This window comes from Cyanistes caeruleus, chromosome 1 (genome assembly GCF_971803275.1).
Source record: "Cyanistes caeruleus chromosome 1, bCyaCae1.hap1.1, whole genome shotgun sequence".
Classification (NCBI taxonomy): domain Eukaryota; kingdom Metazoa; phylum Chordata; class Aves; order Passeriformes; family Paridae; genus Cyanistes; species Cyanistes caeruleus.
This window is the reverse complement of record NC_141701.1, coordinates 39,227,116-39,251,010: the sequence shown is the minus strand read 5'-3', so window position 1 is coordinate 39,251,010 and position 23,895 is coordinate 39,227,116. Positions and strand designations below refer to the sequence as shown.

Here is a 23,895-nt window from a genome sequence, read left to right as displayed (position 1 = left end):
TCATGCACTGGTCTCTGGAACCACTTTATCTTCTTTAGTTACCCTACCATTCTCCTTCTTGAACCCTTAGTTACATTTATTTTTTTCCTGATGTCAACATGTGGTCCCTTTGAAACTATGCGCAGCTTAGAAATCAATTTTACTGGTGCCTGGGTGAGGGTTGAAGAGCAAAGAGAAAACAGTTTGAGACCAGCCGAGAAATACCTACAACTGGTTTCTAATCTTCTTTATCTTGTCTCACCACAGACCCCTCACAAGACAGCCATCACCTGAGTGCTACATGTGTTTTCCTAACAACTGTTGTAACAGCAGCACAGATAATGAGTTTGACCTCACTTTGGTCGCCCTTGTGATGGTGATGTGAGGTTGTTGTGAGGAGTGCTCACTTGTCTGCAAGCAGTGGTGGGAGGGAGCTCAGCACAGGGTACCTGCTGGAGGCCCTCTGCCTTTAGGGCAGGCCCCTGTTTATGAACAGTCTGGAAGGATCCGTTCTAAACCTGGCTGGAATCCTTTAGCAGTGTGGTTAATGCATAAAATCATGCTGTTTCATTTTGGGGCACTATGAATCATGATATTTAATACCACGTTTCATATTTATTCTTACTGAATGGCCCCAGTCAAAACTAGATTTATTCCCAGCAGATTGGGAAATGAGGTACCATGATGCAGAATAGTTGACCTTTCAGACATGCCATCACTCTTAGTTGAAGACTGGGCACACAGAAATAGTTTGGGTTGGTGCTGGCCTTTGCAGAAGTCGGGTGAGGTCAGTGTGGGGTAAAGGAGTGTTTTGTATCCCTTCACATCTGATAGCTCTGCTCATTTCTTCTCTATAAAGAGAAGAACCTTAAGCTGACGAGGAATAGATTGCAACAAGTTGGATGTCAACCTTGGAGCCTCACTGCCTCACAGCTTGATTTCCTAAGGTTTCTGTGAATTTGCTGGTGTTTTGCTCTTCAGAAAGGACAACTTTTCCCCATTCCACATTTTCCCCCTCACACAGTAGACAAAACTAAATGAAATTCCAGTGTTTTGGTAGCATTTGACACCTGCTGTGGGGTTATGTTGGGTCACCTTTGAAAAGTAGTGACAGCAAAGTTTCTAAGAGACTGGTGTGCTTAGAATTTTTCTTTAATGTCATTTTCATTTAATGTCTGTTTCCTGTCTACCATATCCTATAGGGCAAATCTCAAAAAAAAACCCCACACTTGCCATTTGCCCAGAAGGGGCATTCTCAGATGAAAACACGTATTAAATGTTTTGGAATTATGATGAATTGTGGAGCTGAGGGCAGACAAGTGTGCACATAATGTTTCGATTATTTTGTCTTCTTTAAATTAAAGCTTGATGAGAATCAATGTCAGTGTCCTTGCCCTTGCAAGAAGAAAGACAGTGCTTTAGTCAGAAGGGTGAAGGTAGTCAGTGCCTCTAAATGGGAAAAGACACAGAATATATGTGTAAGAAACACCAAACCTAAGGCAAAGGCACATTGTGCCCACCCACTCTCTGAACATGGATAAAGATGTGATTTTTCACCTGTGTTACTTTATTGAAAAGATGTAAGAAACTTTCATAGGAAGGCAGGCTAAACTGGCTATACTTTCCAAAAACAACAGAAAGTGAGCAAAGTATATCCAAAGGAAAAAAAAAAAGGAAGAGGTAATTACATAAATATTTCTCTATTAAATTATTCCACATTTTTTATTGATTGAGAAATCTTTACAATTTGCTAGGTTTTTAGCTGCTATTTATTCATACCATAATGTAATGGTATCTGGTTCTCTGAATATGTGTATTTAAAAAAATTCTGCCAAGTAGATTTGAATCTTCTTTCAATGCAAATACTTTACTTCCAGCTTGATACAGAAGTTTCTACTGATAGTCTGTTTCACTTGGAAATACACTGTCTAAATACATTTGCTTAGTCTTGGAGAGAATGAAGACAAGTAAATCTTAGATTTCTTTCTTTATTATTAATGTTCCAGCTGCTCTGTTAAGTTGGGGGAAAAAGCAAATGGGAAATGTTTTAAGGTCCCAAATATGGCATCTTAAAAAGAAGCTATGACAGTTTCTGTGGTGGTCCACGTGGTAAAATCTGTGCATCTGCTTCAGAATGAACTTAGAAGGTGTTTTCCAAAAGCCAGGCAAAAAAAGTATCATAAAACTTTTTGATGATGCCCTTTCCATGTTATCATGCAATACAGTATTTTGACTGCATTTTGTTATGGATTTGCTTTAGGAAATGCAGTGAACCATACAAAAAAAATTCCACTTTGTTATATTAAGCATAAGTTTGTCTCCAGAAAGTTTTCTATGCAGATCAGGCTGAACCTTATGTGGCCTCGTGTGACTGTTAATATTAATCTTTGCTTTTCATATTTCAGTTTTTCTACCACAACTTGAAAATTACGGCTATAATAACACACAAAGGTGTTCCCTTTCTTTCTTTTTTTTCTCTCTTGCTCTTCCTTTCCCAAGATCTCTTTCTCTGCTCATACAAAGCTAAATTACCAGATGATATCAGATGGAGATCAGCATCTTTCACAGCAGCTCCATTCCAACTGCAGGTGCTGCCTACCAGGGTAAAGCTGACACTCATGTTTGTGCACAGACAGGAATAAAGTGCTAAGTTAAGGAATAACTGAATGAATAACTGGTACTAAGGTAGGCTGTAATTGGTGGTTCATGTGCAGGTAAAAAAAAAAAGCAAACTTCTTATTTAGCAGAAAAATATGACAGAAGATAAGCTTATAAAGACACAGGACATGCTGTCCTTAATATGCAGGTTTTCTTTGTGATTTCATCAGAGATTTAACATGTGATCCTGGGTGAGCCATTCAATTTCAGTGCATCTCTTTCTTCATTTGAGAAGGTGAGGATGAAGCATGCCTGCCTTACAATACAATGGAAAAGGAACACCAGTAATTCATATCTCAAGCATCAGGGGAGAGTCTGTTAGAATTGAGAAGGATTGATATTTATTTTTATCTTAAATCCAGCATTTTATCCATCTCTTGAAGTACAATGCACACAAGCACAACAAGCCAATTATTTCCTAATATATCCAGGATACTCATATGCACGTGTAGTACTGCACAACTGTGTCTGCAGAGATCACCTTCATCGACTGTCTGATTTCATATAATCAGTGATGCATAATCCAGATCTCTCCACACCCTTATTACCCTTTAGAGTTCTGGCCCTCTAAAAGCTTCTTAAACACTTAACTCTTCTCACTGCAGAGAGAGCTAAGAAATGTAAGCAACACCGTAGCAAAGACTCTGTACAGAGTAATTTTTTGCCTGGGATAAACCTCTCAAGCAGTGATATCTTTGCATACTCACAGATATAAATACACAAAAATATAGGCTGTTTATGGAGAGGGATAAACACAATCTCTAGTAATGAAATTCCTTGCATTGCTTACCTGGTAGTTGTTAATGAAAAGAGTGTAATACCACAGTTTTTCTCTTTCATGTGCTTTTAGGGGTTGAAAGTATTGTGTTTTATTTGCTGACATAATATGCTCCAGCTTCACAACCCTGGGCATAAATAACACACTTCCATATCTGTTTCATCCATAGCAGAGCCAGTTCAAACATTCCCTGACTTTCATGTAAATCACAGAGTCACTGGGGTTGGAAGTGACCTCTAATCAAAATAGAAGTAGCCACATGGTCACACCAGGCTGCTGAGGGCTTCATCCAGTCAGATATTGAACGTTTTATGAAGGTGGAGACTGTAAAACCCCTTTTACAGCCTGGGCAGCCTGTGTCACTGCCTTATTGTCCTTATGGGGAAAAAGGTAGCTCTGTTCAGTTTGAACCTCCTGTGCTTCAACTTAATGTCATTGCCTTCATCTTCCACCTTGCTCTTCCTCTGGAGAGCCTGGCTCCATCTTATTGATGATCTCATAGGTACTCCAGGCTGAGCAAGCCCTGGTCATGCAGCATCTTCTCACATGGTAAGGGCTCTAGCCCCTGGCTGTCTCAGTGAACTCCTGCCTAACTCAGCCCAGTTGATCAATGCACCTTGTACTGGGGGCTCCAAACTGGATATGCAGATATGTATATGTATATGTATATGTATATGTATATGTATATGTATATGTATATGTATATGTATATGTATATATCTACATGTGCCCTAACAGGTGCTGCATAAATGGAGTCACCAGCTCCCTCAATTTACAGTCTGTGCTTCTAATGACACTACTCAGGATGCCATTCAAGCAGGGAACATGGGGCTTATGTCCCACCTGCTGTTTGCCATGGTCCTCCAGGCCTCTTCATTGGAGCTACTCCCCCACCAGTCTGTCCCCAGTCTGCATTGCTGCCAGCCATTCTTCCTTTTCAGGGGCAGGACTATGCTGTTCTTACTGAATTTCATAAGTGTCCTGTTGCCCTGTTCCTCCAGCCTGCCAGGAAGCAGCCCTGCCTCGGAGCATATTGGCTGGTCCCCTCAGTTTGGTGCCACCAGCTCATCTGATGAGTGAGCAGTGTTGCATCCTCCAGGTGATTGACAAAGATACAAAGGTCCCAGGACAGACCCCTGTGGTGCTCTGCTTCTCACCAGCCTCCAGGCAGAATACAACCCATTAACCACCAACCTCTGGGCCCAACCATCCAACCCTCACTCTCTCTTTGTGCAGAACTAATCCTGCTCAAGAATAACATGGACAGAAACAGTTTTGGCTGGATGACATAACTGATCCCGTTTGCTGCAGAGCCATGATTTCACATGTGCCATGACAACACTGGGGGAGGTGTAGAGATGTAAACCAATTCAAGGCAGGGAGGGTGGCAACTTCTTAAACCAATTTAAGTGGCACCATGTAATACATGAGATAGTGGCATACACTAAATATTAAAATTTTTAATCCCTTATACCACACAAAAATGCACATGAAGCTTGTTTATCTATGGGCTTCTAAAAATTTTCTGCAGCTTCCTAGACAAAACATTTGTGTTTTCAGGGAGAAAATTACATACTTGCAGCAATTAAGTTTTTAACCAACTGGCACCATTGCCAGTCTAGTACATGTAGTTACAGTAAACAGAGTAGGATTTGCATTTCCCTTGGTCTGTGTTGTACTCTGCCTTCATTTGTTAGGTTATTGTCTCTTCTCAAGTAAAATTGGTATAGAAACAGACAAAATTTGGAGGAGAAGGCTATTTGATTTTTGAAATATTTTTCCAGAGTAAAAGAGGAAGTCCATAGCACAACCGTGAGGTCTGTATAAATTTCCCATATCCAACTTGCAGTGATAAGTACTTAAAGATATGTTCTTCCATGTACTACCTCAATAAGAAACAAGAGAAACCAAACCCCCACTACTATTTGTTTTATAAACCAAGCCTAAAATGTTTTCAAACCTAAGAAATTAAAATAAAAAGGAGAAAAATATCTGCCATACTTTGTGCTTCTATTAAGTATTTACAAATTATTTTGTATTTATAATAAACAATTACTTGGGAGTAAATTTTGGCTTTCTTTTAATTCAAGGAAATGTTCCAGAAACTTTTTCTGCATAACGTGTACTTCAAATATCTTCTTCTTTTTTTGGAAGTGCCAGTTGAAGACTGGTAGTGTATGGTTTGATAGAGCCTATGAGGATCATGGTTCCAAGAATGGCATGCAATCCATTTCTCTCTTTTCTAAATTAATTTCAAATAACATTGGAATCATGAAGCTCTGAGGGTATAAGTGAAGTTTTTATAATAAAAGGTGTTGTTTCCATCTACAAACTTTTCCTAAAGTAAATTATTTTCTCTAAGAAGTAGCAGGTTTTACAGCACATGCTAAGAATTCCAAGTATAAAGGAGATGAAGGCAGAGGTTACAAAAGAGTACTGGACAGAAGGCAGTGCGTGCAGTGCCTTCTCCTTAAGCTTTAGTATAGAAATCCCAGTGCCCCGTGTGCCTCTACATGCAACATAAAGCCAGAAATTAATGACATATTTAAATGGTACATTTGAGCTCACTCTGCTAGTCTCTGTGAACTCTCTGAAGAGGTCAAGAGAGTGTGCTCAGATCATAAACTCAATATCAATACTTTAATGCCTGACAGCAATTCTGCTTAAGTCCTATTGATCAGTCTTCTTGTCATGTGATAGCACTCCACTGCATTGCCCAAACCATTTACGTTACACGTGTTTCCATCCCATGCTAATAAACCAGTCAGGTCACTTGTTGCAACAGCTTCAACATCACCTCCAAACTGCAGTCCTTCAGGTCAGAACCTGTTGTTTCTTTCAGCAATGCCTGGGTGCCTCCCAGAGAGGGGGTGGTTGTAATCATGCACCCCCGCCCCCATTGTACCACTTGCGATTTCTTCTTCTTGCACATTTATGTAAGGACAAAGGTGCAAAAGTGCTACAGCAGTGGGAGATGATACTTCCCAGTTCAGAATCATAGTGACACATTTACTGACAAATGCATGTTTGTCACCTACATGGCTTTTTGCATGCTCTTTCTCAGTGCTCTTATTCCTTATCCCTACTCTTTAATTCAACAGGTTCTGTTGTTAAATTATGTTTCCCATATGTTGTTTTATCAAGAAAATTGATCCAGTTTTCTAGATTACATGCAAAGCATTTAATGGAAAACATCTTTTGTAATATCTGCAGATTAGAGCCTTTATTTTCCTTCATTTTTCTATATGATAGTCATTGCTCAGCAGAAGCATTGAAAACTAGTAATTATTATTCAGTGGTCTATGTAGAAAAGTGATAGAGATTCTGTCACAGGAATCTGAGGCACTGCACTTGATGAAACTGAAGGTCATGCTAGACCAATAATTTATTTCTGACACTGGCCAGTAGGAGAGATATTTAGGGAAAATGTGTAGGAAATATTGTTCCCTCCTTTTGGCAGGTTCTCCTCTGTGTTGCACAACGGGAGTATGGAAATCAGTGATCATCAGTTGAAAGAAGAGCTGTTCTGGCTGTATGTAAGAGGGAACAAAAATTCATCAAGACAATTAATCATGGAACAGATTGTCCAGAGAGGTTGTGAACCTTTCCTTCTTGGAGATTATCAAAAGACTTAAATCTCTTGGCTTGTATTCAGTGTTGATGCTGGTCTGAGGAGGAGTTTGACTAAGTCACCCAGGTCCCTCATTGATTCTAGAAACCCTGTAGGAGTAATTGTCCCTTTTGCAATCAGAGAGCTATCACATCTCTGAGCAGTTCTCACCCTGATTGCACGTGTCTAAATCTGTTTCTCATGAAATGAACAGCTGCAGTTTTGTTTGTTCTAAAGGCAACAGTATTTAGACTATAATTTCATAGAATTTTATTCAAAGACCATGATTATTTTTGTTCAAACATTGGCTCAAATTTCACCTTTAGATGCATGGATTGGCAGCTGTAGCTATCAAACAGAAATCAGTGACATTTCAAATACACCTTCTGTAGAAATAAGTGTTCTCAGTTAAAAAGTTTGAATTATGGCCCAATGGGGGCAATTATTTTCAGTAGTTTTATGACATGTATCTGCTATAGGTATTTGTCCTGCTTTCTACAATAATGCAATATCCTTTTGTTGATGATATGAACACCCAGTAATTGCATCCTGTTTCTCTCTTTATCCACGTGTCCATGGACTTTAATAACATTAAGAAGTACTTATGTATTATTAAGTTCATTGCACATTCAAAATGTGCAACCTACAAACAGTTTGAGGGGGGATCTTTTGTTGTTGTTGATGTGATGCTTTTAATTTCTAGAGCAAGTTAGAAAATAACTGCAGAGGTGTCTTGGCAATTACAGCTAGGACCAGAAGCCCTTCTGAGTGTGAAACAACATGTATGTCCCATCCATTAGTTTTGGCAAGGCTAAAGCAGAGCACAAGGGATTTGCGTGTAAGAACAGGATGTTGTGAAGCTTCATTCCAGAGGAGACCACTTCAAAACATTTTTGCATTGTGAAAGAAATAATTTAAGGAAAGGATTCTGTTCATATATTGATTTCAGACTTCAAGTGAAGATGTGTATTTTGCCTATTGTTTTTGAAAATAAACCATGAAGCTAAAGGTATACAATGCCTGCCAGATCTCAAGGGATATGAGCCCATTGACATTCCAGGTATAGATACATTTTTTTGGTAGAACTTGACTTGAGATAACTAAACTAAAAGATTTCCTGTCATGTTTGATGAACAGAATGCAAAAATCATTTGTCCTTTACAATGTCCTAGGAGGCAAAGAAGGAATTTGAGAGACTGTCCAACATGGCTTTGATGAGAAAGTAATTAAAGTCACTGACTGAGCTGTCCACATGTTTGAGTCAGATAACAATGTAATTGACTGTAATGGTCCCTTTGCTGAAGGACATAATCAGAAGATAGATGTGGCCAAAACCAAATAAGGGAAATTTTATTGGCATTTCTAGCCAATAGTAATAAGTCAAAAAGTTAATTTTACTTTACACTAAGTAGGGTATGCTGTGCTGATTTTTGAACAGAAATGAGAACATAACTCAGTATCTAGATGGTTTTATCTTTTCTCATGATAAAAACCTGCTATTCATAGTTTAAAGTTACTATCACCACCTCCTTCATTTTGCAGTGGTAATCACATGTGCATCATGTATACACCTCAACAGCTCTACCAACAGCAACTGACTTTGCAAGCCCTGCTGATGAGCCATCAAGCCTACATCACAGACTCATCACAGCATACAGTAGTTTTTAGGAGCTCATCTCCACCCTCTCCAGGATGGTTAGAAGCTGTAGTGGGTTTAGCTAATTTTAACTATAATTTTAACTATAGGTAATTTTGTAATTTGCAGGCAAAGAAGTCAGTTTGACATACTCCTCTTAGCCTGATTGAATTAATTTTAAATGCTTTGGCAGCTTTTCACCATGCTGCTGTTAAAAGAATTGCAGATAATGACACAACTTACAGCTGATCTCAATCCTTCCTCGAAAGGAAGAAAATAGCAACCCCCTACAATAACCACAGCCAACCTAATTCTTTGTGCAGCTTTAATTGCTTCTTTCCTCCCCCTAGTTTTTTGTCAATTTAGGCTCACATGGTTATTTTGGGATGTAAAGTAACCAAGCATGCATATTCTGATTTTTTAACAGCGCTAGGTTTTCTGAATATGCTTAAAAACCACAGATGTTTTCCAATTCCTACATAATTTTTTACAAGATTTGACGCTCTCAGGTAACATTGAGAAGTTTCTTCATTGAACTACATAAATAATCCATTTCCTTCTCCAATAATATTATTTTAGAGGAGTCAGGGTGACACAGTGTGAGTCCAGCTATAAACCATCTGTCTTGTTTCCTTTATTGCAGTTTCATGCATCTGCCATTCATGACCAGCCAGTCTAAGCTGTGCAAAGAACACAATATCTAAGCACCACTACAGCCTTTACTCAAATGGTCCTTGAGCCTCTAACAAACCTGAAGAGGGGTTGCTTTTTCAGGCTGTGCATCATCTAAATAATTGATGACTCTTCTCAGTCTTCAAGCACCTCTAAACAATGGCTAGCAGGGCACAGAAAGACCGGTTACTACTTCCCATTCTTCCCTTGTATCATCTGGGAAAAATGTCTGGTTTTGCCCCTGAAACTCAATGCATGTTGGAGTATTATGGTCATAATTCTGTCAGTCAGCAGCGGGTCAGTCCTAGGAAAGCTTCTGCCCCTTATAAAGTCAAAAGAGCACCAAAACACCTTTCTATGAACCAGGATTTAGCCCTAAATTTCAGGTGCACAATTCTCATGCTTGCTGAAGTAAGTCAGTAATGTCACTTTTAAGAATATCATTAATTTAAATTACTGGCAGCAAAAGCAGTATGTTTTTAATTAGTACATTAAGTTGATTTGATTTGAAAGAAACAAACCATGCCTTATACTTTTCTTGCAATATTATTCTTCCAGCACCTTTGCAGCAAAGAACTATTCTTAAGGCACCATTTTTAAAGAAATCCACAGTCAGCATGTAAATTGCATGTAATTTAATTTGCATATAAATTAATCATTTGCACACCTAAGCAATAGAAAGGTACACACAAACTTTTATGTATCTTAAGTGACAATTTCTGGGTTCATAAATTTGTCATTGTTATTCAGCCTGTAACCACAAAATAAGTTTCAAAGCAACCTTTTCATTCCTGCCCCCTCCTGAAGCTGACCACTCACATTTGTGCTGTTGTGGCTACTTATGGCATTACCCTCAAAACTGGATGACTTAAATGATCAAGTTTTTTAAATTGTTTCTCTCAAAGGCTTGCTTCAGATATTTCTGAACATGAGGTGAAGATCAAGGCATACGGGGGAGACAAAAGAGAAGATAAGCCAGTGTTGCAACTGAGTAAAAAGTATGTAGGTGACACCTTTATCCATTAAAAGATCAAGGTTGGAAAAAAATATAACCAATTAAAATATAAACCAATTAAAGAAATTTTTTTAAAAAAACACCCTAGCATTCCACTGTCAGTTCTTTGTAGATGACCATATTGATCTTTCAAATCTGTATTTCTCCTTTAGACTCTGCTTCAGCAAAATCCTTAAACAAGTGCTTGGCCTTAGGTATTTGAATGCTTTTATTGGAGCTTATTATACATTAAATACACCTCTCTTCAAAGACTTTCCTAAATGTGGGTATATTTAATTGTTTTTAAAGTTATATTCATCTATGCATTCAGCTGAATCTCGGCACTCTTAATCGTCCGTGCTAGGGACTATATAGCTGATGAATATCTTTGAGCACATCTTATGGAACAAAAGATCTTATTTTTTCTTGTTCAAATGGAATTTTTGAAGGTAGTCCATCAGAATTTTTAGCCCTGCCAAAGCAGACTGTGTACATTTTTAAGATAACAGTGGCCTCTGATCATTGGAATTAAACAGCTGAAGCCACAGAAGATGCTTCACACAGAGATCAAAACAATGCAACACATTAATTCTTTTCAAAGCATTTTTCTATTTAGTATTTTCTCAAAGTAGGAAAGTGAAAGTAACTGTTACCTAAAATTCGATTTTTCTGTCCAGTATCTCAAGGAATTCCCACCAGTTTAAAGTCACATTCCTGATTAAGTGCTTAGTTCTCACACCCTCTTCTTGGCACTTCTACCTTTCTGTTTTCTAGTGGTAGGACTTTTGGGGCCACACAAATCCTCCTAAAAGTAATGCTGTGCATGAAAAAATTGTTCAATTTTTAAACTAGGTCATCTTGCCAAACCACCAATTGCAAAACTACCCAAGGGTTTCTTCTGGCATAAGGGAGAGAAGCAGTAAAAACTATGGAATAGGCACCTGGGAGTGCTGTGGAGGAGAGGTGGGAAAAGATCTCACTCTTGTTTTCCTGTAGGAAAGACTTCCACTTTCCACCCAAAATACTTTATTTAATAGGAAAGCTATTAGTTAAATCAGAGGCTTGGTAGGAGAAGGTCAAATGTAAAAATATTGTGAGAATATCTGAATGTGCTTGAATGAATGAAACCAAACATTTTTATGTTAGAAATGGTTTGGCCAACTTTACTATCATTAGGAAAAACAAAAATAAGGAATTGAATTTTCAGCTACTGTTCTTTACAAGGTCAGGACAGTAACTTGTTTTGTGCTTCTGATATCTAGAGAGAGCAAAGGAGATGCTGAGATAAAGACAAATCACTGCATGTTTTACAATTTTTCCTCTGGTCTTTTCACATACATCCAAAAAATTGTTTTCAATGTAAAACAAATAATTTACAGTGTGAGCTATTAGTTAACAAAAAAAGCAAACTTTGAGACATAAAGTCAATTGGCAGTTGAGCTAAAAATACATATTTTTATGCTCTTTAAGGCCAGTCCTGTCTGGTCTGAACAGGATTCTGTCTTTATTTTAGTCCTGTTGGTTAATGGCTCATTTTCACTGAGCTTAGCTGTGTAAAATCTGAATCCAAACACTTTTCTATGTTTCCTTTTTACTTGGTTCCCATTTTGAGTGACCTGAATCAGCTAGAGAATAGAATAATGCAGAGTTCAGCATAATAACTCTAAAATGACCAATTTTCAGTGTAGTCTCAGCCTCTGAATCACTGCAAGAACCTCCTCCCTACCTTGTTTGCACCTGAGATAAAATAAAGACCATAATTTCCCTTATCCAAACCTGCACAATGCACTCACCTCAGTAGTGTCTGAGCAACTGAACACTCTTCACAGAGGCCCAGCAAGGATTACTTATTTTGCAGTTTGAAGAATAAAATGATTTGCTGAGTTGTAAGGCACAGTGTAGGCATTGCTCCACATGTTGAGTTCACCAAAACAAAAAGGAAAACAAGCTGGAAACCAGCCCTGTTGCCCTTGGCACAGTGGAGTCCCCATGCTTTGCTGTCCTTAGTGCATGGACCCACCTCAGCCTCATCTGGCTGCAAGCACCAGTCTCTTCAATGTTCTAAGGCCAGGAGCTTTTGTAATTCAGCTTTGTGTTCAGCTTTCCCAACTGGTTCAGCCCGGATTCAGGCTGTTAGGGATTGCTCCTTAAGCGTCTTCCTTGTCTTGTTTCATACCTCTCCAAGGCCAAGAGCAAGGGATCCATCTCAGCACTGGGAATTGCACTGCAAAATTCAGCATCACTGAGGACTGAGGGTGAAGTTTTCAGTATAATGTGAGCTATACTTTCTAAGCAGTTTCCAAGAGACTTAATTTCCTCCTTTGAAAGGATGCTACCCTACTTAGCCTGATCACTTTTTATCTTACATCTACACAGCAGCCTCTAATGTTCTCAACAATAGGGTGAGTTTTGCAGTCTGTTATTGTCTGTCAGCTGAGGCAGCAGCCAGCTTAAATGATTGTCCAGCAGCTTCTTCAAATTGAAAGATTATTTACTGGTTTTGATACCAGGGAGTGGGACTAGACTCTACTTAAACCATAGTCCTTACAAGCTTCTACATCTGGGCAAGTCTCCTCATTGTGTTTGGAGTAGTCAGAATCCACAACAGGGTCTCTTCCTGCTTAATTTTAGAAATTATCTCTTCCTGTATTTGCTTTTTATCCAGAGTAACAGCGCACAGCTTTTTCTTCTTACCTCTGTTTCACATTAAAGGAAGATGATTCCAGCTAAATAAAATTAATACCCCGTTTTCATCAAACACAAAGTCTAAAATCCAGGATCCCTAATTCCTGAATCACCATTGTTTACAGGACTTAGAATATATCTCAAATCTGTTTATTCATGGCCGTTTAATTTCTATACTGAAAGAATAACAGGTTAATAATAATGATGGTTATCTGGGCTATGCTGTGGGGGTTTCTTTCCCTGGAAAAGAAAAGAAACACACACTCTTCTTTAGTTTTACTGACAATGAAAATCGATGTTCACTAAGTTTAAAAATTCAGATCTGAAGTGTCTCTTTTTGTCCACTCTAATTTTTCATCCCATGTTAAATGTGAGCATCCTACTTCTTCTGAAGATGCTTATCTTTGAAAGGTTTTTGTAACCTTGGATATTTGGGAGTATTAATAAGCTCCTTGTTCATTCTTAAAGATGGCATTTTTAAGAGTAGTGAAGGACAAGACAGGAAAGACAAGACCTTTTGACATAAGAAGGTCACCAGTAATGTTGCTAATGCTTTACCTGGTAAAAGTAATCATAAAATAAGGATTTCTCAGGCTGTTGAGAGTATCAAAAAATCAATATTTGTAATGCGTTTAGATGTGCACATGACTGTTACCTTGAAATAAGGATAAATAACATAGCCTTAGATGAGTAACTTGGCAGAGATTAATTCTTCATTTAAGATTTTATCAGCAGCACTTAATATCTTACATGGCTGCAAACTACTGAGTCTGCCCACAAAGAGCCTGGTTGATCAGAGTCAGCACTATCAAAGAAACTCTTAAAAATGAGTCTGATATTCCTTTAAAAAATGCACTAGAGAGATTAAATGTTACCTTTGAATGATGTAACCTTCATTTAGCAATTCCAAGCGTTCCATCTGCTGTATAATTCCTTTTAACAGCTGCAATGGCAGTGATGATTCAATCCATGCCATGTTTATCTGATCCATGCTCAACAGGTGCATTTGAGCTGTTTCACATCCATGCAGCGCCTGAGTAGTGCACTGCATCACTGTGTTTACATCAGCAGCAGCTGAGAAAATCAAGGCAGCTTCTTTTGTTACCTTTCCAGAGCAAAGAAAAGGGTTTACTTTGCAAAGGCATTGCTAATCCACAGTGGGTAAAGTGTAGAGGAACGAGGGGAAGGAGAGATTAGCCAGTTCTCACACATGAGTTGGTAAAACGGCTGATCTCTAGGACTTTATTACTGAGCCTAGTGCAACACCCATTTGTACCTACTTAACGTCTGACATGGCATTGCTGTTAAAAGGGATTTATGGTGATGGACGGATGGACGGATGGACGGATGGACGGACGGACGGACGGACGGAGGGACGGACGGACGGACGGACGGATGGACGGATGGATGGATGGATGGATGGATGGATGGATGGATGGATGGATGGATGGATGGATGGATGGATGGATGGATGGCCCAAGGTTTATGCCAGCCACTCAGTGCATTGCCCCAGTATTGCAGTGGCCTGCAGAAAACCGGGCCAGGCTGTGAACACAAGAGAAGACAGCATTGCCCTTTCTTCTGCTTCTGGCAAATGAAAAATGGTTTATTGCCACGTGTACTAATCAGGTATTCATCATGCTTATGTACCAAAATATTGCTGTGTCCCCACTGTATCCCAAATTACTTCCATAAATCAGCTATACTTGTAACTGGGATTTCTAGAGGAGTCTGAAGTCATTTGTTCAAAATTGCACTGAATTACTTATATATATACTATATATATCCTTATATAATATACTTATATATTATACTTAATGTTAGCTGAATCATTTAATATTTGTGGAGAAATACCATGCTTACATTTCAACTACTTTTTCTATACAACTTTCAAATGTTAGGAAAAGTCCTTTTGAAGTCTCTATACAGACTCATTGTTCAGCTTAATTGAAATACTTGTATAAAAATGAGACCAAATCTTTAGCATTTAAGCATTCAACCAGAATATCTATATTTTCATAGCACCTCTAATTTGCTTCTAAATCTGACCTAGTCTGGCTCTACTTAGCTTATAAAATCTTCAGAGGCAAGTATGAAAAAGATCTAATCTCTAGTAAGTTGTGAATAAATCACTGTAAATAAAGTTCATTTACAGTTATGATGTCAGCTTACACTGGCAAATACAAGCAGTTATTATTAATATTTATATTTCATGTTTAATTGGAACATGTAAGCATTCTTACATAAGGGCCAGAGATCCTGAAAGACTTCGTCATAAAAACTTATCATTCTTAAAGTTATTAACTTGTTTTGTTTTAAGCTTGGATCAATAATATGTTGTGCATCCCATTAGGAAGTATATAAGGAGGTCATCTCGCAGCTGTGCCTAGTTTTCTACAGTGCTGCAAATCTGTATTATTTAGCTCAGGTTGTAGAATTGTAGTGGGTTTTTTATTGTTTTTTGGGTTTTTTGGTTTTTGGGGTTTTTTTAATCTATAGTGTTCCACAGTTTAAATTCTCAAGGGTGTGGCCAGCATGGGTATCCTTTTGGCGGTATCAAAATACTTCAGCTACATAGCACTTCAGTGATAGATACTATATGAAACTTTAACATTATAAAATAAACAGCTTACACTTTCTTCAGAAACTGTACCCAACATAAGAATGTGAACAGGACTCATGCACAAATCCAACAGAAAATCTTAGGTAAATTCTTTCTAGTTCTGTAACTAAAAAACAAAATGAGTTTTTAGACTCTAGGGTCTCTCTCTGATATACCTTACTACAGATATTCCTGTCAACTAATGAAAGGTGGTTGTTAGTTTAAGAACACTTTTCCACACCTTGATGACAGTCTGATAGCCAGAATATAAATCAAACAGAGCTTTGTGCCTTGGGCTGTGCCTCTGTAAACCTTACTGTTTAATTAAGCAACAGTATCAGAGATCATCCACATCATATAAACACTGTATTACTTCTTTTAAATATTTACCTGGTACCTGAAGAACACTTGGGAGTTTTTGAATCAAAGAAAGATCAGAATTGGAAATTGACCAGATGTTTGTTAGAAAAAATACTTATCACATTGTTATTTGCATTTAACTCTTCTTATATAAAAAGCCATTTGGCAGTTAAAATTTGCTATGACTGCAAGACTATATTAATCCAGACCAGAGAAAAATAATACAGTTTGCCACTACAGTTTTTCCTATTAGTATATCTTTGATGCTTGTAGATGGGACAACCCTGGAATGAATATCAGCTTCAATTTCCATTTAGCATTCCCAATGAGTAATGTTTACAATCCAGATGGATTATAATGCTTCTCCTACCAAGCCAAATATTGTATTTTGGGCGACCAGATGCAGAATTTTCCCTGAAATGATGCTTTTTTCCTGTGATTTAATTAATTCAGAAAATCCCAAATTCAGTGGCCATGAAGCAGCACTACAAGTTTATGTGTTTATTGAAGTCATATTCTTGGTGAATTATTACAATGGCAATTGGGAATGGTTTTTCTATTGCTTGCTTCAATAGCAGACAGTACAATGTTATCTTGAACATTTCTGCAACTCGTTCCCGTCTTTTATTCTTCCTCATAGACTTGCAGATGAATAGTCAGAGAAACTCTCATATGCATTGGCAGTTCCCCACATCAACAATGGTTTGTTTTGCTGCTCACAGACTGACTTGGAAGGCTGGTCCCAGTGGTCATTAGCAGGGCTTTCCTCATTTAGTTATTTTGTAGATAAAATATCTCAGATCTATGCTACCCTCAAAACAGTACTGAAAAGATACCAATCTGATTGGAATCTGAATGTGGAAAAGAAGTTGCATGACCTATTTACCCTCTCCTGGGAGCAGAAGGCACGAGTTACAGACACTGATTCTTGCAGGGCTCTGAGAAGCTGTGAACTCTTACTGTGAAAGGCAGTGCAGGTCCAACAGGACGGGTGACACGGTTCTTACTGTTCCTCTTTTGTCCTCGGGCAGGACCTAATGAGTAGCTGCAGGTAATTGCTCTCCTGTCATGAGGTCTTTTTAGTATGGATTACAAGTAGATGTGGTGTGCTCACAGCTGTGTGGTGTTCTGTAGGAGCCATACATAAATCCATCGAGACCAAAATGTGATAAATGGAGGAAAGCTCCTAGAGATAGCAAGGGATCTTACTGATACTAGCAAACAGGGATGGCACAATTTGTATCACAGGTGTGTACAGTAGTCTCCTTCTGCTTTGGCTGCCTATAACCAACTGCATTTCCTTGTGCTTTTAGGGCATTTAAGTACAGTGTCTAATCTCACGTTGTCACTGCAGAGCTCAGTCTCTCACCACACAGCAGGCACAAAATAGCTCAGGAAGCAAGACTTCTCCATGTTCTCCCTTTCAAGTAACATGCCAAAACAACAGCTGTTATCACTTCTAAGCTGAATAATTTGGTGCAACCCATTTCTTACTGTTGCAGCTGGTATTGCTGAAGAACTGCCCCTCCATTGGTAACGTTTGTGCATTTGGCAAAATGCTCTTCATTATGAACTTCTGAGCTCTAGGCTGCATCTCCTACATGATTAAGGCCTGTGTTGCCTTATAAACTCTCTGGAAAGCTCATCTTTGCATAACTTTCTTATAGAGGGATCTAGGCACAGGTCTAGGATTATATATTATGACTAGGATTTTTTTTTATTTTTTTTTTTTGTCACAGCATCTGTTGTTGACTGAGGGAGACACTAGATTGATCATGAAATTAAATGACATGAAAATGCCCAGACCATGGGATGGAAACTTATTTCTGCTAAGAATCTTAATAATGAAATAATTAGTAGTTCTTCTCATTCAAGCAATGAATCCTACGCATGTTTTTGACAGAAGCACATTCTATCTACTTACTGAAAGATGTATTTATGACCCATGAATCAGAGTTGGCCTGGCCATCAATTACTGGCAAACAGGGAGGCAGAAAAGCTAGACTTTATATAAGATATCTTCAGTGAAATTATATTGAAATAGGTCATGACTTGCCTGATAAAAAATCTAAAGCTTCATTAGTGCAAACGCTCCTATTGCCACACTTGTTCACCATAAAGGAGACTACTTCTACTTGCACTGCCTGACTGATGTAATAGATGGCATAGTGGATCAGAAACATGCCATTTTCCCTATTGAAGAAATGTATTTCTTTATAAGATGAACATTGATGTGCTGAGCAAGGTGCTGCCAAGAACCAATAGCAAGGTAAGCATCGTAGTCTATTCAAATACCAAACCCTTCAGACTCCATACAATGGAGCTGTATTATTTCCAATAAGACAGATTTTTCCAGATAGAAAGCTCCTTTTTTTTTTCCTTTTCCTAAGCTGCAGACAAGGCTTACTGAGGTAAGGTGTTTTCTTAGCATTCATTGCTACATGCTATAATATAAAAGATACTAAATATGTATTTTTTTCTGTATATATTTTTAACTGGTTGTGTATACTACAGTGTACATTGCTCTCATTGCAGAATTTCCCTGGTGATGAAATTCTGCAAAGGCTACAAGTGACGGATTCAGTCCCTATGACATATATATGCATAGCACCTTTGTTAACCAGTGGGGAAATTTCCTATACAAACCATAGAAATATGTGCATGGAACTGCTACAGGATAAGAAAAACTTGTTGTGTGGACCCTCATGCTAAAGCACCTGTCAGTAATACTTGCCAAAACTAACTGGGACTGCTGGTCCAGAATACAATACCATGACAGCTCTAGGACCTGCAGTTTTTTTAAAGATACCTAATTGCCAAAATTTAACCTAGAACCTTGAGAAAGCAGGATTTAGGGACTTTGAGGGCAGTAGGTTTTGTACACATCCTGTTGATTTCACCATCAATCCAAAATAATCCCTCCTCTTGCAAGAAAATGTCAGTTCTCCATTCTTATTTTCTGGAGGAAACCAGAAAAAGTAATCTAGTAACGAAAGAAGTTCAGGTAAGCAGGTTTAACAGCTTCCTTTTGCTTTCCATTCAAGGCCACTGTAAAGGTACATGTTGAAATTATATAGGGTTTTTAACTGTTTTCTTTTTATTCTTTTATTTCCTTTTATTCTTCTTACAAATGACATCAGCAGGCCTCTTGCCTCAAACTTCATTGGTTTGTAAACAGATACTGAGTGACTGATATACTGAGGGCTTCCATTTTATCATGTTATTTCCTGTGTCTATAAGAAATACATGCAGACCTTCTGACTTTAGTCATCCTGGTTATCTTCCAGTTTCTTCCCTCTTCAACATCTGATGTATTGGTGTGTGCTGTGATAATTGTACAGTCTGAGAAACTGAGACTAAAGTAAGAAAAATCTCACATAAAATTTTCTGTTGCTTCTGCCAAAAGCTCAGTTCAGATGAGTCGAAAGGTAACTTGGTTTTGTTTGATGCTGGTATTTTGTCCTCCAGAATTTCAGTTTAGTTATATCTAAAGTTCCTAATTCCTCTAGTTATCAAGTAAAATGAAACAACTCCAGATGAAGAAGGTGATATGTGCCTGTGGTTGCAGAAGTTCTGAATAAATGGTATTGAACACTGTGAAATATCTTCAATGTGTTGTCAGGTTTTCAGTAGCAGTTATTGAACTGAGACCACTCTGAAAATTTCACTGCTCTTTACGGTGTATAAAAATGAAGATTGGAAAATAAATAGGAAGTATTGTACAGGTAGACATTTTGGGTTGGTCTCATCTTTAGGGAGCTTCTGAAAAGCTGTGTCATCTTTCTCCCTCATCTTTCTGACTGGAACAGCCCATTGTGCAGCAGGAAAAAACCTAACGCTGGCTTTTGTCCACCAGGGATGAGTCAATCACATGGTGCCTGATTCAGCTCTGCAGTCTCTTTGTCCCAGTGGCAGCTCCTCTTCTCTGGAGAACAAAAGTAGATGCATTATTACACCAAAGACATTCAACACATATGGGTCGTGTTTGCAGCCTTTTCTGAAATCTGACAGCTCACATGATGTATATGAAATAAGAACTTGTGAGTGCAATGAGGAGTAACCAGTGGTTTGCAGTTACTTTTGATACATTGTCTGATGACTAAGAAGGGAATTTAGCAGATGGTACATTAAGAATGAATAAACAGATGTAGTTTTCATATAGGGTATATTTAAGGTGCGAGGATCTTCTGGGTGGTAAATGTTAGACAGTCCAGAACAAAGCTGAGAGCAGTCATGAAAGAGCATTGAAGGCAACTGACACAAAATTCACATTTGGGGAAAGAGAGGAGCACAGCTGTCCTATTTGTGTACCTTTCCTTAGGTGACGGATCTGGGCCATTGCCAGAGGCTTCTTGCATCTTTGTCTGAGCCTGTGTGGCAACTCTACCTCCTTAATCTTTCTTCATTGCTGTTTATGTTTTTCTCTTGCTATTTTAATAATAAAAATAATGACTCATTAACACTTTTCTTTGCAGGTGATCAGGTACTTTAAAAATATTTGATAAAATCGGGAATTATCACAAGATAATTTCCGTGTCTGTTGAATCAGCCCTCTAAATATCACACCTTTTCTGATACTTCTCTCAACTAAGCAAAAAGCCCCTTCTGTAGGACTCATCAATGGCTATAACCTCTCAACAGCAAGGTGTAGGTTTCCATCACCCTCATTCCCTTGCCTCAAGGATAGCATGTACTCCTGCAGAAATTAAATCAGCCATCTGAAACTTATCCTAGCCCTAATGATAGTCCTGTCAGGACCATTGTCTTTGAGCATGCTGCCTCAACACCATCATGGAGTCAATCACACTCATGTAAAGTCAGGGGAGCCAGCACAGCCTGTGACATGATTTACCCCCAGGCAGGCACCAAGCCCACGCAGCTCCTCTCTCGCTCCCCCACCAGCAGGATCAGTGAGAGAATTAGAAGGGTAAAAGCTGGAAAACTCATGGCTTGAGATAAAAGCAGATTAGTAATGAAAGCAAAAGCCATGCACACAAGCAAAACAAAACAAGGAATTATTTCAGTGTGTCCCATGGGCAGGCAGGTGTTCAGCCATCCACAGGAGAGCAGGGCTTCCATCACATAACAGTGACTTGGGAAGACAAACACCACCACTTCAAACATCCCCCCCATCCTCCTTCTTCCCCCCTGTGTCTATACTGAACATGATTCCACATAGTCTGGAATCCTTTTGGTCAGCTGGGGTCACCTGTCCTGGCTGTGTCTCCTCCCACCCTCCCATGCACCCCCAGCCCCCTCACCAGCGTGGCAGCACAAAAAGCAGAGAAGGCCTTGGCTCTGCTCAGCAATAACAAAAACATCTCTGTATTATCATCACTGTGTCCAGCACAAATCCAAAACACAGCCACTGGGAAGAAAGTTAACCCTACCCCAGCCAAAACCAGCACAGCCTGCCAGAAGGAATAGGTGAAGCACGGGGAGACACGCACACACAGGGGAATGGTGCCGCAGGGCTGGGCAAATGCTGCACAGTCTCAGCCATACCCTGCAGAACCACACACCTTACCAGCTGGTCTGGAAAGAGCACACTGGAGATAACTTAGCTTCACTGGTAAGCCAACATTGGCCTGTATGGAATTTGCTGGTCCTTCTGTTTTAGCCTGCACAAGGCAGAACATTTTTCTTCTGAACTAACTTTCTTTTTTTAGTAACCCTTAAGGACAGTATTTTCTTTCAAGGCTCCTTTCTGACAAGACATTTTTTAGACTGTTATAAAAACACCATACAAGAAAAAGAAGTGTGTAGATTTGAACTTGGGGGAATGAATATTCCTTATTTTTTGGTGGGTTTTTTAATATTTTAAATTTTTTAAATACTTTCAATGATCAGATGCCATTGCTATTACATTTTTATGTATCAATCAAGTTGAACAATCTGATTTTGCAGAGAGTTATATGGACAGGTTGTTTGCCTCTCTGAATTATACTTTTGTGATCATCACAACACATTTCTGTGAAAAAGGATATTGCATATTCTCAAACATATTTAGTGTCATTAAGAACAGTTCCAGGGGTCCTTACAATGACCCTGAACAAGGCTGCTAATGTAGGAACAGGACAATTCTACGTGGTATGAATAAGGATATATAAACACTGGCCTACCACTTCTCTTTAATTCACTGGACATTAACAAAGCAGTGTATTTTTATCCTAGACTACATGTGACTGGTATAAGTTATGCCTTATCTTTTGGGTGAGAGATTTTTTTTCATTTCATTCTTGCATCTTTGTCTCCATGGAATATGTTTTCTGAAATATCACAGCAGTGCATATATTTGCAGACTTATTGATGGGCTTAAGGCAAAAATAATGACGCTTTCTATAAAATATTCTTGACCACAAAATTATCTTTTCTTCTCAGCAAGAGAACATAGAGCCCTGTAGAACAGGAAGGACCTTTTCTACAGGACTCTATGGGAAGAGACATGGGAAAATGGATTAATCTTGCAACTTCTGGAGGTCATTATGCTGGTTGGGATAGTTGGAGTTTCATAGGAATTAAGGTCTAACTATATGTCCCCAGTCATTAAATTTTACCTAGATATCTTTTACCGAGGACAAAGGCTTGAATCAGATTGCATTTGGTTTCTAAAAATTCCTAACCTGGCTGCATGGAAAGAATGAGATGAACTAATCGTTCATCACTGCCAAGCATTAAAAAAATTCTTAAGCCACATTTCTTAAAGAAGTCTCTCAGTTTTTAATTTATAAAATGAGAATAGAAACATAATAATACTTTACAAGGATGTTTGAGGCTAAAAACTGAGGGAACATTAACTGAGAGAGTTGTTTGATAGCGTAGGCTCTATTAGCTGGAAGAGGAGTGCATACCAAACTGAATTTACTGACACTCAGCTCATATTTGCTTAGGAGATTGTCTCAGAACAGATGAGTGTGAGACATGTTTATTTTAAGTCTCCACAAAATTAGACCTTGAAAATCTTTCTGAGAATTTTTGCATGCTTGTCTAGAGTGACTAGGTGCCTTGCCTTTTTAACTAATACTGTATTTAAAACATATTTATAATAAATGTACTTGCATGCTATCTAATATAAATAATTGATTACTTAGAATAAATATTCATGATCTCAGGCATAAAACTCACTGAGGACTAAGTTGTGAGCTTGTTCCTGGTCTTAACATCCATATCATTGACCTTCCTACACTACCCTGCAGATATTCCATCCTATCATTTTAAGCTGTGAATTTTCATCCCAATAAGCAACTGTCTGCTTTTCTGACATACCCACAGCTCTTCCTCTTGTGTTGTGTTCAGCCAGTTGGCATCCACAGGATGTCAGAGCATATCACAAGTGAGGAGGGTTAACCTTTCAAAACTGTTTACCTCCATATGTGACCAGTTTTTGCAGCAATGCAGTATTGTGGCACAACCTCTAAGTATAGCCTTTAGATGTGTTTCTAGGAACATTGGCTTATAAATAAATACAGTTGACAGTCTGCTGATCACAAGCCTATATTTACCACAGAGAAGTTGACATGATGTCATGAAGGATTTGACAATTAACCTTGAAAATTCCCCAAGTTTGTTCAATATCTATTGACATTTTTTTAAAAAAAAACGAAAAATTTTTAAAATAAGAAACTTACGTCACAGGATTTCTGGATTACAGAAGATAATCACAAACTGTAAGGGGTAAAAAGTAATTTCACTTTCATCAGAATCATGGATAGGATTTTCACACATGTTCTGAGCTTGCTATTTGGTGTTTCAGCTGGGTAAACATTAGCGAAGCAGTTTGCTGTACTGCTGCTTCTTCTGAGCATTTGTATTAAGTTAATTCAGAAGAAAAGTTGGCCATGTCTGCTTTCCCTCCTGGAAGGTCATTCTAATGGTGCTTTAGCCTTATCTTGGATTTTTGACTGAGATCTATTCTTTAAGT

General features: G+C 38.5%; 1 protein-coding gene across 1 annotated transcript in view; it reads left to right on the top strand.

The window, feature by feature from the left end:
• Positions 1-23,895, top strand: part of XKR4 (XK related 4) — a 211,851-nt gene that overhangs the window by 167,275 nt on the left and 20,681 nt on the right. The window lies entirely within an intron of this gene.